Genomic DNA, 10,484 nt, shown 5'->3' with positions numbered 1-10,484 from the left:
ATATTTGCTGCTTTAGCTGAGTGGGATGGCCTTAAAGAAAGCCCAAACCTGTAGGGGAGCACTCATTTTAGCTAATTTATGGAAATGTTTGTGCAAATGTATGTTTTATCCATCCTTTTTATCGTATTTACTGATGTTGTTTTTAACTCTTGTTCTTAGTCATCTTATGTATTTATGTATTTATTTATCTATCTATCATATGGTAAAGTAAGAGTTAATTATTTATTTATTTTTTTTAAAAATGGTATGTTCCAATTAGAAAGAGTGGAAAAGATAGGCTATATAAGATGGCTGTCTGTCACTAGGAGCAAGGGACTAGTGGACTGATTGTGGTTTTAGAGTAAACTTGAACAAGGTTATTGTAGCGTATTGTAATTGTAATATCTTTTTAGACGCCAACATCGCTCCCGTGTTTACATCTTGAGCCCTGTTTACACCTGGTGTTAAGATGCGTTTTGGTCGAACGGATCACAAGTAGACAAGGCAGACACATACCTCTTTACACCTGGTGTATTAATCTGTCTCTTTTATCCACTTTCAACCACTTCTGTCCTGATTTTTTCAAGGGGAGGGTCTATGGATAGGTAAATGTATGGGCTTTTTCAGATCTTTCGATCTTGGACAAAATAAGCTCATGCAATTTACATATGAACACGCAAGGAGACGAAGGAAAAACACACAAAGAGCAGCAGCTTTCAATTCTGCTCTGATAACCGCAAGACTACGCCGAACACTGTGAGTGTGTTAGAAATCAGGAATGGTGAGAGAACATTGTGCTTGGTACATTTTTCGTCTTCAAACCAAACTTAGGTCTTCAGCCGACAAAGTTTAAATCCTTTCTGGCTAACGAGCTTCCCAAAATGTTTACGCATTAGTCAGTATGCGGTCTTTTGAGGCTATTCAACCACGTGAGCATTTAGACTACGAAAGCAATCCGGTCAAATGTGTTTTCCACTACCTCTCTAAGTGGTCGAAATTGGACAAGCTTAAAACTTTTTAGACCTTGTTTACAGCATATTTAGTGCTGTCCACTTGTGTTCTGATTGACCAAAACGCATCTTAATACCAGGTATAAATAGGGCCTTGGTGTGATTTTTCCTTGTGACCACTTGGGTCCCTATCACAATGATAAAATAGATATTAATTTTGAGATATTCTAATGTTATATGATAAATAGTTACATTTTCAACACTCTTAAATGTAATGAGTGTTAAATGATGCCAAAGGTAAACTAAATGTAAAAATCATGTAAATGAGCGTGCATAATAAATATAATAAATATTATATATAGCCTATTTCCAATATATTGGAAATAGGCTATATCTATTGGCCAACAGCAGTGAATGAAACAAGAATCTCTAATTGGCCGATAACTGATATGGTACTTTGTATTTGTAAAGATTAAAAAAAAAAAAAAAAAAAAAAAAAGAGTATTGCTTAATGTGAAGTACTGTATAGACTGCGATCACAGTGTAGTGATGACATTTTTTGCACAATTAAAGAAACAACACTCCCTTTAATGCTCTCTTTTAAATTTGAGCCTGGCTATCATATTTTAATCTTCAGCTGAAACACATACAAACACATCTATTATGCTTCCACATTACCCAAAAGTGCCATGACATGCTATCTACTTTTTCATAGGGCATCTTTGTCCAGTAGCTCACACAAGTGATACTCTAATGGATCTAAATAGATCAAGGGAAATTTAATGGCTTATCTGAGCACAAACATGACTGAATATGTGTCTGTGAAAGGGGTCTTAAAAACAGAGCTTGTTAACTGTAATGGGGAAGATTAAATGCTCCTGCCCCATTCTGACAATGTGATTTAGGCAAAATCAATGGAAATATATACAAAACATAACACAACTGCAGACTTCCTCACAAGCTTTTATGTAATCAATTTGTGCATGATTCAGTTTTGTTACTCTTAAAAGCCCTTTGTACCCCTTTTTAACCTTCTTGCATCCGGGACATGTGTCATAGTCTTCTGTTGTTGCTCAGCTCCCTTGTGGGTATGACAACAATCTAGTCATTATCTAGTCACTTCTAACCAAAAAGACACTGATGATTTGCGTATGAAAGCATAGTGGCCATTATATGTACAGAACATGAATGTGAAGAATACATTAGTACTGTAGAATATGTTTTTTGTCACAAAAATGCTAAAGCAACGTTCTTCCAATATAGGAGACATCCCCCATCCATATTCAAGCTAAGTCTTTTGCGGCCTTGAGCAGTGCATTCAGTGCTGCTGCATATTATACTGTTTCATTGTTTAAAATCAATGGAAATTTGAATTGTTCAATACAAGGAAACAAAGAATAAATTGTTCTGGTAATACTGAGTAAAAATCTAGTGAAGGCAGAAAATGAATTATCTGAAGAAGTAGGAATGGTGAAATATATTATTCATTGTGCTTCAACAGCATATTTGAGGGAAAGTATGATCCTAATCAATACTCTAAATCAATAGTCTTAGTCAGTATGGATGGGTGTGAAATTCTGTGACCTTTTTGAAAAGGTCTTACTATTATGTGAATGTTTACCTGAATAACAGTTTAAAAAACAACAACAACAACAACAAAAAAACCAATTAATTGATTATTAAAACAAAGTGTTGCAGTAATCTAAACTGAAAACACTGAATGAAAGATAAAAGACTACACTGACTACATTGTCTTTTGATTCTCCAGGGAAGTGTGTAGCGTGACAAGCAACTGACAAACTTGCTTTCACCCTGTTTGATTCTCCACATCTGAACACAGCTACATGATGGAAATGTGGGTCAGGTATTTAAACCAGTAAACTAAAGATCCAAGCCTCCATACTAACTCGCCAGAATGTGTTTTTGAAAGGAGACCTATAGAGAGAGCATGGATAATTAAAATACTTTTTTACTTTTATTCAGCAAAGGCACATTAAATTGATCAAAAGTGACAGTAAAGACATTTACAATGTTACAAAAGATTTATATTTCAAATAAAAGCTGTTCTTTTGAACTTTATATTCATGAAAGAATCCTAATATATATATATATATATATATATCATGGTTTCCACAAAAATATTAAAGGATTAGTCTACTTTCAAATAACAATGTCCTGATAATTTACTCACCCCCATGTCATCCAAGATATCCATGTCAAAAAGAAATTAAGGTTTTTGATGAAAACATTCCAGGATTATTCTCCTTACAGTGGACTTCAATTGGCCCCAAATGGTTGAAGGTCAAAATTACAGTTTCAGTGTAGCTTCAAAGGGCTTTAAAGGGTTCCACAGGTCAAAGTTTGTAAATAACAATTTAGTTCAAACTTTAACCTGTGGAGGGCAGTAATACACTTAGCAGTGCCGGAATTCTAATAGAGAAGAAGAAGAAGAGAGCTAGTTCAAAACGAGTGTCTATGGTTAAAACGTATATAATTTTTTATTTTATTTTTTAGAAAATGACCGATCGTTTCGCTAGATAAGACCCTTATTCCTCATCTGGTATTGTTTAAAGCCCTTTGAAGCTGCACTGAAACTGTAATTTTGACCTTCAACCGTTTGGGGCCAATTGAAGTCCACTATAAGGAGAATAATCCTGGAATGTTTTTATCAAAAACCTTAATTTCTTTTTGACTGAAGAAAGAAGGACATGGACATCTTGGATGACATGGGTGATTAAATTATCAAGAAATTTTTATTTGAAAGTGGACTAATCCTTTAAGTAGCACAACTGTTTTCAACAGTGACAATAATAAGAAATGTTTTGTGAGTACAAAATTAGCATATTAGCATGATCTCTGAAAGATTATGACAATAAAGACTGAAGTAATGGCTGCTGAAAATTCAGCTTTGCCATCACAGGAAAAAATTACATTTTAAAATATATTTAGATAGAAAACAGTTATTTTAAATTGTAATTATATTTAACAATATTACTATTTTACCATATTTTTGATCAAATAAATGCACCCATTTGCTGAGCAGATTTCAGTAAGTAAGAGATTTTATTTAAAAACATTAAACCAACCCCAAACCTTTGAATGGTAGTGTACTTTTTTTTTTTCAGATTTATAAGAAATAGTCTATACTTTTGGACAGCCAGAAATTATGATGAAAAACTCAAAGCTTATATGCATTTTCAGCTATTATTCTGCTCATTTCAAGTCTTCATGGAGTCTGCCATGGCATTATACAAAAAATGTTCACACCAGCATGTAATTGTGGTATATTCTTTTTCAGAAAAAAAACTGCTAAACTTTCTGTAAAAGCAAAAAGAACTGTGGTCGGTCGCTTGAAATGAGTCACAACATGAGACTACAATTATCCCTGCTCCACCTACTGTTTACCATTAAAATTTATTTCATCTATTTTAATTAACATTGTCTGGTTAAAAATAAAAAAAGAAACTTTCTATCATTTTAATGATTACACTAGGGCCATCAAACAGTTGCACAGCCACTTCTGTCTCATCAAGCCTTAGGTAGGTTTAATGAATGGCTCTCTGCACTCACAAGTCTGTCATTCATGTGTCAGTCTCTAACTGCCTTTCTCTTGTCCTCTCCTGACTGTGCTTTAGGAGAGCCCCACTGTTCCTCCCAATTAAGACAGTAGAGCTGCATGGTCACCCGCCGCTCACAACACTCTCTGACTTATCCTGTTTTCCACTTCCAGACTGATGGGGGAAGGAGAAATGAAATAGTGAAAGCTTTGACATTGGCATTTATTTAAAGAAAATCACCCTTCCGTAAGCCACTGTACCAAATGGAAGAGTGGAAAAGATTTCTTGACATGCTGTCAGTGAATAAACATTAACAATGATTCATCCATGAATCGTACTGATTCAGTGTTGACTCACTGACTCAATGATCCGATCACAATAGTTAATACAGTAAGTGAATAGATTTAAATGCCTGTTTCCTCTAACAAAGCTATCAGGTTTCAGAAAAGCTGTAATATAGTGCTTTTATGATGTTTTTTTTTTTTTAATCATTTATGGTGTATCTTTTTTTGACAGACCCAGTCCTCATTTTTCCTTAAGTATATTGATTGTATAATTATGTGAGGATGCATCCTAAATTATATGGATGCAGTATTGATGTTTGTGCTGTTTTTGAAGGAGTGAGACACATTCATTATCAGATTAATTTTGGATCCATATGGATATATATATATATATATATTATTTTTACATTCAAGACCTTTATCATTGATGTTATAGTTTGTGTTATATTTTGAATTAGATTTTATTTTTATATTTTCATTTTAGTTTTAGTTAAAGTTTTAGTAATTTTGTTGTGTGTTGTCATTTTTATTACATTTAGTTTTGGTTTTATTTTTATTTTTAGTTATTTTATTACCTTAAATTAAACTGAAAGAAAAGAAATGGTGCCCTAAGCTATTTTTATATTTTATTTCATTTCAGTTAATGTTTATTTTATTTAAAGTATTAAAAATGTTTTTTTTTTTAATGGTTTTTGTTTGTTAACAATAATAACCCTGCCTCAAAGCTTTTAGCATTTACTAGTGCACATGCAGAGATGTTTTCAAAAAGATCTGGCAGCGTTTTTCTTTTCCTTCATAGTGATGACCCCAACAAAATCATATTACGCCCCAGACTTTTGTGTGCTACATAAGTAAATCCATTAGCGCTAAGAGAATTTCCTTTTGAGAGCTCCACAGAAAAATAGGGGTTCATGGTTCAATAGAGGTTCGCAGGCCCAGCAGTTCTCAAGGATGTGATGCTTTTCAGAGCACCTTTCATCTCTTATGAGTTAATGTAAAATGACAAAAAAAACATCGCAAGATTGCTAAAAGCCACATGGGAGCTAGTGGATGCTCATAAGAGCATTTAGATAGAATAAGTCTAAAGTACGACATACATTAAATGACTTGTGTATAGTATGTACAGCATAGCAAAACCACAATTTAGCAAATATACATCAGTAAAGTACCGTTGTGACCAGGTTAATCCTAGTCTTCACATAATTAGCAAATGGCTCTCTGCAGTCTTAGGTACAGCTTGAACTTTGTGAAGCTTTCTGAGTCACAGAGCTGATGTGGGGGACTGATCAGATGTATAAACCTCAGGACATCTGGCCTGACCTTGCTTCTATCACTCAACACAAACATATAGGAAGTATTTAATGAGAGAAAGGGGGCAAAGTTGAGTAAGAGAAGCCTGAAGAACAAGCTGACCACACCATGACATTGTAAATTACAAATCTGGCAAGACAATTTTCCAATTATTAGGACTTTGATTTATATTTCAAAGGGTCTTTTTGACTAAAGCCACTTATTTTTTGGGAATATATATATATATTTTAAGCAAATAAACTTGCTAAACATAAAAAGTGGATTTACATGCGTCACAAATTAATTCTGCCACAGAAAATGATGTATTGTGTCTCTGATAACATTCTAGTGGGAATGACATTTTAAACCTTTTTTTTAACAAAATGCCTGACTTTGTTTTGCCAAGGCAAATTTCATAGCTAGCATTTTGTGTATCCTAAATATACACAATTAAATAATAATATTTTCACATATGACAGAATTTAAGAAAATCGTAAAAAAAAAAAAAAAAAAAAAAATGGCTCACAGGTGATAATTATCTTGATTATAAATTTCATTTTTTAGTATTATTTATCTCATATTTCTTCTCAAGCATGCTTTTTACTGGCATCGTTCAAGGGGGCACTGTAGAGCCCCCCGCCACACTCGGCTTTGGCCCGGAAAACCTCGTACAAAAATAAGAAGAAATATAGCTGCAAGCAGCGATGACGGGCCCAAGCCCCGGCTCCACTGCTATTGTCCACTTGGTAACTACACCAACTTTATTGAGGCAAAATTCTTGATAAAAATGGAAATTACATCACAACTGTCATAATTTGTGTAAAAAAAAAAAAAAGAAAAAGAAATATGTAAATCATTTTTTTGTTCTTTTTGTTTAGATTATCACATTTTTAAAATTTGTTTAAGATAAATTTTAATATTTTTAAGCCTGTTTTAATGTGACCTTCAAAAGTAAAGAACTGCAATGTGTTGGTTTAAAACAATCCATAGAACATAATAGTGAAGAAACACCAAGAAGCAAATTAAAGTATGTGAACAGAACCAGAGGTGCCAAATTGGATTAGATAAAAATTGATCACAAGAACAACAATAAGAGAAAATAACAGGGAGGCACCTTGCAATGCAGAAAATCGCTGCTTCCCCATAACTTAGTTACTATGCAGATGTCAAAAATCTCATATCCATAAATAAAATTAGTCAAATCAGTCTGTACTTTACTATACCTATGGGTTTCGGTTGTATTCTTATGTCTTGTTGTTGTATTATTGTTGGTGGCAAGAGATAATCTCTTTGAAGTAACTACTTTAAAAAGATTTAAAGGGCATGCAAAGATTTTTGTTTATATTTATTTATTTCATATCAGTCTTGGAAATGATAGAACTGGATGCAATAATAGGAGTCCATTACAGCAAATACAGAGATTTCTTTATGGCATGCTGTTTTGAATGGGTTGTAATGTATATACTGGTTTATTACAAAACATTGTCCATATAAACTCCTTATTGTTTACATTCACATATTATATTATTTGCCATGCCATCACATCACCACAAATGTTGTGTGTTCTCACTAACGGCTCTATGGTACAGTATGTTAATAGGCTCCATTGCTGTTCAGTGAATTGTTTACCATTCTTTCTCGATTTAACCTCTAAGTGCTTTGATAATGAATGCAGCATGGACATTTGCAAAAAAAACAAAACAACAACAGAAAAACAGAATGCATTAAAGGCAGAGAACAGACTTGTTCCAGAAACATTTTTTATGTTATGCTGGTTGAAAGTCTCTTCACATCCTTATAGCAATCACTAAGTTAAGTGGTCTAAATGTATTTTTATGTATATATACCCTGTTTGTGCAGGCGTGTTTCATGCTATAGCGTGATGCCTACATGAGTGAGGTGTGCGGAGGTATGGAAATACATATGTTGACAGGCAGGTAGGACATCGTATCATTGCATTCAGACCTAATGCAATGATTGGACGAACATTTTTTGCAGACAATATAGTATATACATATAAATACATTTAGACCATTTAACTTAGTGATTACTATCAGAATGTGAAGAGACTTTCAACCAGCATAACAAAAAATGTTTCTGGAGCAAATCATCGCCTTTAAAGCTTCCACTGGAATAAAAAATAATATAATAAAAATATAAATAAAGAGAGAGTGAGCCTATGGAGTGATATGAGAGACAATAAAGTAGTGCCAATTTCAGTTACCCAGATGAGCGATTTGATATTCTGTGTTGTCATGGCAACACTGAAATGTCTGAATGCCAAATGCTGAAATTGACCAATCAGAATCAAGTATTAAAGAGCCACGTAATGAATATGTATATTATGTGTTAAATAAAAGCCCATCTGAATATACAGAGAGAACATCTGTGAATTACAAAAAAAAATGAGGGTTTAAAGTATTTGAAAACCTCATGTACTGAAATAAAGGAACTAAGATATACTGTTCTATATACTGTAGAACCTTAAAGGGTTCTGTCATGTACTTCATAGAACCTTTTATGAGTTCCCATCATGGGATCATTATATGGATTTACTTTTAATTTTGTTGATTCGTTTTTTATTTTATTTAATTTTTATGAATTCAACATCTCATAAATGTACATTATCACTAGATTTTTTTCAAAAAAGCTGTTAAATGTGAAAGTATTATGCAATCATTTAAGACATTTCTCCTTAAGTAGAACCTTTTTGGCATTCTTTAAAATTGAGTCAAGAACCCTAGGGTTCTATATAGAACCCCATTGAATCTTTTTTTCTAAGAGTGTAGAAAAACAGACTTGAAAGTTAATTTTGTTTGACAGGACATCCTGAGGGTCACTGTCCACATGATCATTGCTGAGGACAGTCAATGTCACATTTACAGCTATTTACAGTATTGTTGGCAGAGGATGTTTCTTTAAAGACAAATGTGCTGATTGCATGAAGAACAAATTACCTTCTAAAATTTCTCACATTAACATTGCAACTGGTTTATTTGCACAGAGCCCTAAACAGTTACATTGCCATCTCATTAATAGTTCTAAATTATTAGAAGTCAAGAACAACAAACAAGGCATCTACGTAAAATTTATAATCTGTTTTCTTTGGGGTAATTAAACATATCACTCGACGACTGTCATGCTCCAATAAGAAAACATGATATGTATTTTCTAGATCAAAGCCAAACAAACTCTTTGATTGTTTCTTGCACTGTTTCTTGCAGAGATGGTTTAAAAAAAAAAATTCCCTGCTGCCTATTGTGCTATGCTGCTTTAATCATAGAGCAGACATGTAAATAAATTATGCTTTCCCCAATTTCCTGTGCAGTGTTTTTCTCGCCCACTGTAATTGATCTTTCAGAAGTCCCTGTGCTGAGCCTGAAGACTGTGATGTATGTCGACATGCCTTACTTACTGTATTTCTTGCAAACTTGATCCTAAACAAGGCTGACAATGTGATCCTGTAGCAGTCCCTTTTACAAGTGGAAACTCACATACATATAAATCATATATAGCATATTGTTGAAAAATGTAAGCATTTTGACACATTTTGTCAGTTATAGCACGTTTTGGATGTGTTATATTGTTGTTTTGCCTATATATCTCAATGCAGGTTATTTTGGATCAGAAGTTTTTATCTTAAAAAAAGATTTGATTAAAAACCTTTTAAACCCTAAAGGATTTAAAGTTCCAATCCGTCTGTCGAAGTGTGACAAAGGGAAGAAAGAAAGCTTTTATTCATTAAGATGGGGGCATTAAAGCTAAAGAACCAATTGAAATGGTGGAGAAGAATAATGCAGAGGTTTGTATAGGCAACATGATGTGCTTCATTCTGATTTTTTGTCAGGTCTACTGAAGAACAAGTTTTCCTTATAATTCTTCTTTAAACCCTGAAGGAAGATTCTGAGTGTTGTGAGCAATGTCCTCAACTCTGTTTACCTCAAGCCCTGATAATGAATCTGAGACCTTGTTGAGTTGCAATATGCTTGTGTCGTTTTTCCTCTTGGCTTAACACATTACTCCGAGCTTCACTTTATAGCCCATATAGGTTTTCTCAATGAAACTCTACTTAAAAATGTTCTATTTCCTTTTATATTCTAATTCAAAACATTTTTTTTACTTATTTTTACTGAGGAAACAGTGTTGTTAACTAATGCTAAATCTATTAAAACATCATTTTTGGTCATTGAAAATAAAACTGAAATAAAGTAAAATATAAATATTGGATGAAAATACCTAATGCCAATACGAATTCAAGCTATAATAATATATTAATAATACTAAACTAACACTGTGAGGGAAAACTAATCTTTCTCCTAATCTATGCTAATTTGTTTTTCACAACATCTCACCTACACAGATGGTGTCACAAAATCAGGCATAAGGAGCAACTGTCACTCATCCATAGAAGGATTACAGGACAC

This window comes from Ctenopharyngodon idella, chromosome 18 (assembly GCF_019924925.1).
Source record: "Ctenopharyngodon idella isolate HZGC_01 chromosome 18, HZGC01, whole genome shotgun sequence".
NCBI classification, from domain to species: Eukaryota; Metazoa; Chordata; class Actinopteri; order Cypriniformes; family Xenocyprididae; genus Ctenopharyngodon; species Ctenopharyngodon idella.
Note: the sequence above shows the minus strand (reverse complement) of the source record.